Source organism: Vulpes lagopus, chromosome 10 (assembly GCF_018345385.1).
Source record: "Vulpes lagopus strain Blue_001 chromosome 10, ASM1834538v1, whole genome shotgun sequence".
Taxonomy (NCBI): Eukaryota; Metazoa; Chordata; class Mammalia; order Carnivora; family Canidae; genus Vulpes; species Vulpes lagopus.
The window spans coordinates 2,243,376-2,254,168 of NC_054833.1; positions in this window are offsets into that span (position 1 = coordinate 2,243,376).

Consider the following 10,793-nt stretch of genomic DNA (forward strand, 5'->3'; position numbering starts at 1 on the left):
AGGTAGTCTGGATCTCTAACCTGAGACACTACACAGAGAGTGTCTGAACAATTAAGCTGGAGAATGCAGGAAAGGAGTTCTTTTTAAAGGGAAGATAATGAGCTGACTTTGGACCATGTTATGTTAATGCTAATAATGAGATAATCAAATGTATGCATATGTATTAGTTTCCTGGGATGGCCATAACAAAGTGCTACAAATTAGATGGCTTAAAAGCAGTAATTTATTATCTCACAATTATAGAAGTTTGAACATGTCTTCAGAGTTGGTTCCTTCTGAGTGTTTAGGGAAAATAGGTCCTATGCCTCTCTTTTGGAAGCCTCAGGAATTCCTTAGCTTACAGATATCTTTCCCCCTGTGTCTTCATATCATCTTCCCTCTGCACATATCTGTCTCTTTGTCAAAATTTCCCCTTCTTATAAGGATGTCCCATGTTTGTTTGTTTGTTTAAAGATTTTATTAATTTAATTTGAGAGAGAATAAGTGTGTACATGTGAGGGGAGAAGAAGGAGAGAGAGAGAGAGAGAGAGAGAGTCTTAAGCAGACTCTGTGCTCAGTACAGAGTCTGACCCAGGGCTGGATCTCATGACACTGAGTTCATAATCTGAGCCAAAATCAAGAGTTTGACATTCAATTGACTGAGCCACCCAGGTGCCCCGCTAATGACAGGTTCCTAATGTTGTTGCTGAGAGTACTAAATGGATATGACCAATATGCTGAAGTCCCTGAGGCTCTGAGGCTGTGCCATACATTTTTGAGTCTTCAGTGTAGACACTTAATAAGTATCTTGTGAGCATTAATATAGGTACATTATCATATAAAGAAAATTCTATTTATTAGGAATCCAGATGTTTAACATATGAGAAAAATTCAAAAGCATAAAGTCAAGAAGTTTTAAAAATCACTCTAACATTCAATTTGAATTGGAAATATAAGACAGAATTCTTAATTTTTTTCTGAAAAAATACTTCTTTTAAGTTCTTCCACTGAAAGGGCCTAGAAGCAATGAGACCTAGGAGCAAGGACCATCTCGATGTCTAGAGTGTTATTTGCTAAAAGAAAACAGCAGTCTGTAAGAAAGCCCAGGTCCAAGAACAGAAAATACACTAGAGGAGCCTGGAATAGGGAATGTGCACGCATGCATGTGGCGTGTGTGTGTGTGTGTGTGTGTGTGTTAGAAAACACAGAAGCTATCCCAGACAATTAGGGTCAGGTCTTAAGGCCAATAGAAAAGGGCTTGGGGCTCCTGTGGTTGAGCATCCGCCTTTGGCTCAGGTCGTGATCCTGAGGTCCTGGAATCAGTCTGGTATCAGGCTCCCCTGGGGAGTCTGCTTCTCCCTCTGCCTGGGTCTCTTTTTCTCTTTCTGTGTCTTTTAAAAGGAGCTTGAATAGCTTCCTACTGGCCAAAGAAGGGACAATTTAAGCATAAAAAATAGGGACTTGACATACTGAAATACATCGAGTAAAACCCATGAGGTCATAATTTTCCTTGGTCATTTTTGTTAAGACACTAAATTATTATTCTACAACTTCATAAAGTATCCTGGCTTTCCTATTTTTTTAAAAAAGACTATTATTTATTTGAGAGAGAGCACGAGCAGGGGGAGAGAGAGAAGCAGGTTCCCCACTGAATAGGGAGCATGATGTGGGACTCAGTCCCAGGACCCTGAGATCATGACCTGAGCCAAACCCAGATATTTAATCAACAGAGCCACCCAGGCACCCCTGGCTTTCCCATTAAATCTATATTTCAGACTAACCAAATATTCAATTAGGCAAATTTCCTATTTTGCAGAAAATTCCAGTTCCTACATGAGGAAGGCAGGATAGAATTAGAAACTTCTAATAAAACTTCTAATAAATTAATGGATCTAGGCAGCATTTACTAACAACCATTGAAGGCCATAGGTGAAGGCTAATGAGAACCTCATTAGTGGACAAATCAAGCTGAGAATATCTGAACCCACTAAGCAATCCTATCTTACTAAGTGAGATAAGCTGCCCCTGTGGAAGTATCCAGCACCCGCACAAAGTATTCTTATCCTGGATCTAAGCAAGCCACTCCATTTACCAGCAGTTTCTAGGGCATAAGGATAAAAAAAATTCATCAAATGAGGCTCAAGGAAGCAATTAGCCAAATCAGCCATGAGAGTCACTCTGCACATGATCTCATTTTATTCCTCTGGTTGTTGTTGTTACTAAGTAACAGCAAATATAAACTGAAGGAAGGAATGGTTGCAAAGTTAAAGAGAGGTGAAAGCCATAACAACACTACATGCCACATGTGGATCTTGTTTGGATCCTTATTTAAGTAAGTATTGGGCAGCCCAGGTGGCTCAGCGGTTTATTTTTTTTTTATTGGAGTTCAATTTGCCAACATATAGCATAACGCCCAGTGCTCATCCCAAGTGCCCCCCTCAGTGCCTGTCATCTAGTCACCCCCACCCCCGCCCACCTCCCCTTCCACCCCCCCCTTGTTCGTTTCCCAGAGTTAGGAGTCTCTCATGTTCTGTCTCCCTTTCTGATATCTCCCACTCATTTTTTCTCCTTTCCCCTTTATTCCCTTTCACTATTTTTTATATTCCCAAATGAATGAGACCATATAATGTTTGTCCTTCTCCGATTGACTTATTTCACTCACTCAGCATAATCCCCTCCAGTTCCATCCACTTCGAAGCAAATGGTGGGTATTTGTCGTTTCTAATGGCTGAGTAATATTCCATTGGATACATAAACCACATCTTCGTTATCCATTCATCTTTCGATGGACACCGAGGCTCCTTCCACAGTTTGGCTATTGTGAAACAAATAAATACGTCAAGTATTAAAGTATAAAAAGATAACTTTGATGCAATTGGAAACCTTTATAATGATTAGCTATTAGATGATATTAAGAGATTATTGCTTAGTAGATGCACTGATGGTATGCTAGTTATGTTTTTTAAAGCACTAATGAGTCATATATCCATGCTGTACTTTTTATGGGAGAAATAACATAATATCTGAGATGTACTTTAAAATACTACAGAAATGGCACCTCGGTGGCTCAGTTGGTTAAGTGTCTGGCTGATCTCAGGGTCCTAGGATCGAGCCTAGCGTAGGGCCCCTGTTCATTGGGGAGCTTACTTTGCCCTCTCTCTCTGCCTCTGACACTCACCTACTCATGCTCTCATTCTCTCTCAAATAACTAAATAAAATCTTATTTTTATTTATTTTATTTATCTTATTTATTTTATTTAAAAATAAAACTATCTTATTTATTTTATTTAAAAATAAAATAAAATACTACATAAAAACCCCTGGAGATATATATATATATAGAGAGAGAGAGAGAGAGAAACAGGCAAGATGGCGGCAGAGCAGGGTCCCCAAGTCCCCTGTCCTCAACTAATTACCTAGAAAACCATCCAATCATCCTGAAAATCTACGAATTCGGCCTGAGATTTAAAGAGAGACCAGCTGGAACGCTCCAGTGAGAAGAGTTCGCGCTTCTATCAAGGTAGGAAGACGGGGAAAAAGAAATAAAGACACAAAAGGCCTCCAAGGGGGAGGGGCCCCGAGGAGCCGGGCTGAGGCCAGGGCGAGTGTCCCCAGGGCAGGAGAGCCCCGTCCCGGAGGAGCAGGAGCTGCACCGACCTTCCCCGCGGAAAGGCCTCCCGGGGAATTGGAGCAGGATCCCCAGAAAGGCGGGGACGCCCTCGGGCTCCCTGGGACAGTAACAGAGGAACTGCGCCCCGGAGAGTGCGCCGAGCTCCCTAAGGGCTGCAGCGCTCGGCGGGACCCGGAGCAGCTCGGAGGGGCTCGGGCGGCGGCTCCGCGGAGGGGGCTGCAGGGCAGGAGCGCGAATCCAACAGCGCAGGCCCCGGGGCACAGGGAGCCGGGACACAGCCCAGGATCCGGCCTCCCCCGGGACAGGCAGAGGCCGGGAGGGCCCAGGACAGCGAGGACGCTCCTGCCCGGAGCTGAGCAGATCAGCGGCCCCGCCCGGGAGCCCCCAGGCCCTGCAGACGGAGAGCCCCGGAGCTACTGCGGGAGCTGACTCCAGGGTCCCAGAGCTGCCCCCGCCACTGTGGCTTCCTCCCGGCGTCAACACCCTCCACTGAGCCCTGCACCAGGCAGGGGCAGAGCAGCTCCCCCAAGTGCTGACACCTGAGAATCAGCACAGCAGGCCCCTCCCCAGAAGACCAGCGAGACGGACCAGTTCCAGGGGAAGTCAAGGGACTTAAAGTATACAGAATCGGAAGATACTCCCCCGTGTTTTTTTTTTTTGTTTTTTTTTGTTTTTTTTTTTTGTTTGTTTTGTTTTGTTTTGTGCTTTTTTTTTCTTTCTTCTTGATTTCTCATTGCTTCCCCACCCCACCCCACCCTTTTTTTCTTTTTTCTCCTTTCTTTTTCTTTTTCTTCTCTTTTCCCCCTTTTTTTTTCTTCTTTCTCTTTTTTCTTTTTCTCTTTTCTTTCCTTCTCTCTCTTTTTCTCCTTTTCCCAATACAACTTGTTTTTGGCCACTCTGCACTGAGCAAAATGACTAGAAGGAAAACCTCACCTCAAAAAAAAGAATCAGAAACAGCCCACTCTCCCACAGAGTTACAAAATATGGATTACAATTCAATGTCAGAAAGCCAATTCAGAAGCACTATTTTACAGCTACTGGTGGCTCTAGAAAAAACCATAAAGGACTCAAGAGACTTCATGACTGCAGAATTTAGATCCAATCAGGCAGAAATTAAAAATCAATTAAATGAGATGCAATCCAAGCTAGAAGTCCTAACGACGAGGGTTAACGAGGTGGAAGAACGAGTGAGTGACATAGAAGACAAGTTGATGGCAAAGAGGGAAACTGAGGAAAAAAGAGACAAGCAATTAAAAGATCATGAGGATAGATTAAGGGAAATAAATGACAGCCTGAGGAAGAAAAACCTACATTTAATTGGGGTTCCTGAGGGCGCCGAAAGGGACAGAGGGCCAGAATATGTATTTGAACAAATCCTAGCTGAAAACTTTCCTAATCTGGGAAGGGAAACAGGCATTCAGATCCAGGAAATAGAGAGATCCCCCCCTAAAATCAACAAAAACCGTTCAACACCTCGACATTTAATAGTGAAGCTTGCAAATTGCAAATATAAGGAGAAGATCCTTAAAGCAGCAAGAGAAAAAAAGTCCCTGACTTTTATGGGGAGGAATATTAGGGTAACAGCAGACCTCTCCACAGAGACCTGGCAGGCCAGAAAGGGCTGGCAGGATATATTCAGGGTCCTAAATGAAAAGAACATGCAACCAAGAATACTTTATCCAGCAAGGCTTTCATTCAAAATGGAAGGAGAGATAAAGAGCTTCCAAGACAGGCAGGAACTGAAAGAATATGTGACCTCCAAACCAGCTCTGCAAGAAATTTTAAGGGGGACTCTTAAAATTCCCCTTTAAGAAGAATTTCAGTGGAACAATCCACAAAAACAAGGACTGAATAGATATGATGACACTAAACTCATATCTATCAATAGTAACTCTGAACGTGAACCGGCTTAATGACCCCATCAAAAGGCGCAGGGTTTCAGACTGGATAAAAAAGCAGGACCCATCTATTTGCTGTCTACAAGAGACTCATTTTAGACAGAAGGACACCTACAACCTGAAAATAAAAGGTTGGAGAACCATTTACCATTCAAATGGTCCTGAAAAGAAAGCAGGGGTTGCCATCCTTATATCAGATAAATTAAAATTTACCCCAAAGACTATAGTGAGAGATGAAGAGGGACACTATCTCATACTCAAAGGATCTATCCAACAAGAGGACTTAACAATCCTCAATATATATGCCCCGAATGTGGGAGCTGCCAAATATTTAAACCAATTAATAACCAAACTGAAGAAATACCTTGATAATAATACACTTATACTTGGTGACTTCAATCTAGCTCTTTCTACCCTGGATAGGTCTTCTAAGCACAACATCTCCAAAGAAACAAGAGCTTTAAATGATACACTGGACCAGATGGATTTCACAGATATCTACAGAACTTTACATCCAAACTCAACTGAATACACATTCTTCTCAAGTGCACATGGAACTTTCTCCAGAATAGACCACATACTGGGTCACAAATCGGGTCTGAACCGATACCAAAAGATCAGGATAGTCCCTTGTATATTCTCAGACCATAATGCCTTGAAATTAGAACTTAATCACAACAAGAAGTATGGAAGGACCACAAACACGTGGAGGTTAAGGACCATCCTGCTAAAAGATGAAAAGGTCAACCAGGAAATTAAGGAAGAATTAAAAAGATTCATGGAAACTAATGAGAATGAAGATACAACCGTTCAAAATCTTTGGGATGCAGCAAAAGCAGTCCTGAGGGGGAAATACATCGCAATACAAGCATCCATTCAAAAACTGGAAAGAACTCAAATTCAAAAGCTCACCTTACACATAAAGGAACTAGAGAAAAAGCAACAAATAGACCCCACCCCCAGCAGAAGAAGAGAGTTAATTAAAATTCGAGCAGAACTCAATGATATCGAGACCAAAAGAACTGTGGAACAGATCAACAGAACCAGGAGTTGGTTCTTTGAAAGAATTAATAAGATAGATAAACCATTAGCCAACCTTATTAAAAAGAAGAGAGAGAAGACTCAAATTAATAAAATCATGAATGAGAAAGGAGACATCACTACCAACACCAAGGAAATACAAACGATTTTAAAAACATATTATGAACAGCTGTATGCCAATAAATTAGGCAATCTAGAAGAAATGGACGCATTCCTGGAAAGCCACAAACTACCAAAACTGGAGCAGGAAGAAATAGAAAACCTGAACAGGCCAATAACCAGGGAGGAAATTGAAGCAGTCATCAAAAACCTCCCAAGACACAAGAGTCCAGGGCCAGATGGCTTCCAGGGGAATTCTATCAAACGTTTAAAGAAGAAATCATACCTATTCTACTAAAGCTGTTTGGAAAGATAGAAAGAGATGGAGTACTTCCAAATTCGTTCTATGAGGCCAGCATCACCTTAATTCCGAAACCAGACAAAGACCCCACCAAAAAGGAGAATTACAGACCAATATCCCTGATGAACATGGATGCAGAAATTCTCAACAAGATACTAGCCAATAGGATCCAACAGTACAGTAAGAAAATTATTCATCATGACCAAGTAGGATTTATCCCCGGGACACAAGGCTGGTTCAACACTCGTTAAACAATCAATGTGATTCATCATATCAGCAAGAGAAAAACCAAGAACCATATGATACTCTCATTAGATGCAGAGAAAGCATTTGACAAAATACAGCATCCATTCCTGATCAAAACCCTTCAGAGTGTTGGGATAGAGGGAACTTTCCTCGACATCTTAAAAGCCATTTACGAAAAGCCCACAGCAAATATCATTCTCAATGGGGAAGCACTGGGAGCCTTTCCCCTAAGATCAGGAACAAGACAGGGATGTCCACTCTCACCACTGCTGTTCAACATCGTTCTGGAAGTCCTCGCCTCAGCAATCAGACAACAAAAAGACATTAAAGGCATTCAAATTGGCAAAGAAGAAGTCAAACTCTCCCTCTTCGCCGATGACATGATACTCTACATAGAAAACCCAAAAGCCTCCACCCCAAGATTGCTAGAACTCATACAGCAATTTGGTAGCATGGCAGGATACAAAATCAATGCCCAGAAATCAATGGCATTTCTATACACTAACAATGAGACTGAAGAAAGAGAAATTAGGGAGTCAATCCCATATACAATTGCACCCAAAAGCATAAGATACCTAGGAATAAACCTAACCAAAGAGGTAAAAGATCTATACCCTAAAAACTATAGAACACTTCTGAAAGAAATTGAGGAAGACACAAAGAGATGGAAAAATATTCCATGCTCATGGATTGGCAGAATTAATATTGTAAAAATGTCAATGTTACCCAGGGCAATTTATACGTTTAATGCAATCCCTATCAAAATACCATGGACTTTCTTCAGAGAGTTAGAACAAATTATTTTAAGATTTGTGTGGAATCAGAAAAGACCCCGAATAGCCAGGGGAGTTTTAAAAAAGAAAACCATAGCTGGGGGCATCACAATGCCAGATTTCAGGTTGTACTACAAAGCTGTGGTCATCAAGACAGTGTGGTACTGGCACAAAAACAGACACATAGATCAATGGAACAGAATAGAGAACCCAGAAGTGGACCCTGAAATGTACGGTCATCTAATATTCGATAAAGGAGGAAAGACTATCCATTGGAAGAAAGACAGTCTCTTCAATAAATGGTGCTGGGAAAATTGGACATCCACATGCAGAAGAATGAAACTGGACCACTCTCTTTCACCATACACAAAGATAAACTCAAAATGGATGAAAGATCTAAATGTGAGACAAGATTCCATCAAAATCCTAGAGGAGAACACAGGCAACACCCTTTTTGAACTTGGCCACAGTAACTTCTTGCAAGATACATCCACAAAGGCAAAAGAAACAAAAGCAAAAATGAACTATTGGGACTTCATCAAGATAAGAAGCTTTTGCACAGCAAAGGATACAGTCAAAAAAACTAAAAGACAACCTACAGAATGGGAGAAGATATTTGCAAATGACATATCAGATAAAGGGCTAGTTTCCAAAATCTATAAAGAACTTATTAAACTCAACACCAAAGAAACAAACAATCCAATCATGAAATGGGCAAAAGACATGAAGAGAAATCTCACAGAGGAAGACATGGACATGGCCAACAAGCACATGAGAAAATGCTCTGCATCACTTGCCATCAGGGAAATACAAATCAAAACCACAATGAGATACCACCTCACACCAGTGAGAATGGGGAAAATTAACAAGGCAGGAAACCACAAATGTTGGAGAGGATGCGGAGAAAAGGGAACCCTCTTACACTGTTGGTGGGAATGTGAACTGGTGCAGCCACTCTGGAAAACTGTGTGGAGGTTCCTCAAAGAGTTAAAAATAGACCTGCCCTACAACCCAGCAATTGCACTGTTGGGGATTTACCCCAAAGATTCAGATGCAATGAAACGTCGGGACACCTGCACCCCGATGTTTCTATCAGCAATGGCCACAATAGCCAAACTGTGGAAGGAGCCTCGGTGTCCATCGAAAGATGAATGGATAAAGAAGATGTGGTTAATGTATACAATGGAATATTACTCAGCAATTAGAAACGACAAATACCCACCATTTGCTTCAACGTGGATGGAACTGGAGGGTATTATGCTGAGTGAAATAAGTCAATCGGAGAGGGACAAACAGTGTATGTTCTCATTCATTTGGGGAATATGAATAATGGTGAAAGGGAATATAAAGGAAGGGAGAAGAAATGTTGGGAAATATCAGGAAGGGAGACAGAACATAAAGACTCCTAACTCGGGGAAACGAACTAGGGCTGGTGGAAGGGGAGGAGGGCGGGTGTTGGAGGGGAAGGGGTGACGGGCACTGAGGTGGACACTTGACGGGATGAGCACTGGGTGTTTTTCTGTATGTTGGTAAATTGAACACCAATAAAAATTAATTAAAAATATATATATATATATAAAGTTATGATTGGCCAAATATTGATAATTGTTGAAGCTGGTTAATGGGTATATGGTTATATTAGAGTGTTCTGTCTTTCTCATAAGTTCGAAAATTTCTATACAATGTTAAATTTAAAAACTTAATTAGGGGCAGCCCTGGTAGCCCAGTGGTTTAGCACTGCCTTCAGCCTGGGGTATGATCCTGGAGACTCAGGATCGAGCCCCACGTCAGGCTCCCTGCACGGAGCCTCCTTCTCCCTCTGCCTGTCTCTCTCTCTCTCTCTCTCTGTCATGAATAAATAAATAAAATCTTTAAAAAAAAAACACCTAGTTAGAAAAGTGGGGTACCTGCACCCTAATGTTTATGGCAGCAATGTCCACAGTAGCCAAATTATGGAAAGAGCCCAGATGTCCATGAACAAATGAATGGGTAAAGAAGATGTGGTATATATATATATATATATATATATATATATATATATATATACACACACACACACACACACAATAGAATACTACTCAGCCATCAAAAAAATGAACTCTTGCCATTTGCAATAACGTGAATAGAACTAGAAGGTATTATGCTAGTAGAAATAAGTAAATCGGAGAAAGACAATTAACATATGATCTCACTCATACGTAGAATTTAAGAAACAAAACAGAGGAGCATAGGGGAGCAGAGGGAAAAATAAAAAACAAGATGAAATCAGAAGAAGATGAACTATAAGAGACTCTTAATTATAGGAAACAAACTGAGGGTTGCTAGAGGAGGGGGGATGGGGTAACTGGATGATGGGCTTGAAAGAGAGCACATGATGTGATGAGCACTGTGTGTTATATAAGACTGATGAATCACTGAACTCTACCTCTGAAACTAAGAATACATTATATGTTAATTAATTGAATTTTTAAAAAAATCAAACAAAAAAGTGAAAAAAAAAACTTAATATGAAAAACACAGAATCCAGATGTAGAATCCAGAAGTGCCTTTAAAGTATATCACAGAGCAACATAAAGCTTTGGAGCCACACAGAGGAAGACAGTTCCCTCTGAGTAATCAGTAACTAGAACCTGAGACATTGACATCAGATGGGAATGTTGTTTATTTAAAATACGAACATTGAGCAACTGCTGATCTGGGGCTCTCAATCACTAAAAGGCCTGAGAATGCCAGAAACTTGTCAGCTTTGGCATCAATCTGTACAAACATGCTGTAATAGCCAGAGCCTGGATTTCTGACAAAACAATCCAGCTGACTATATAAGA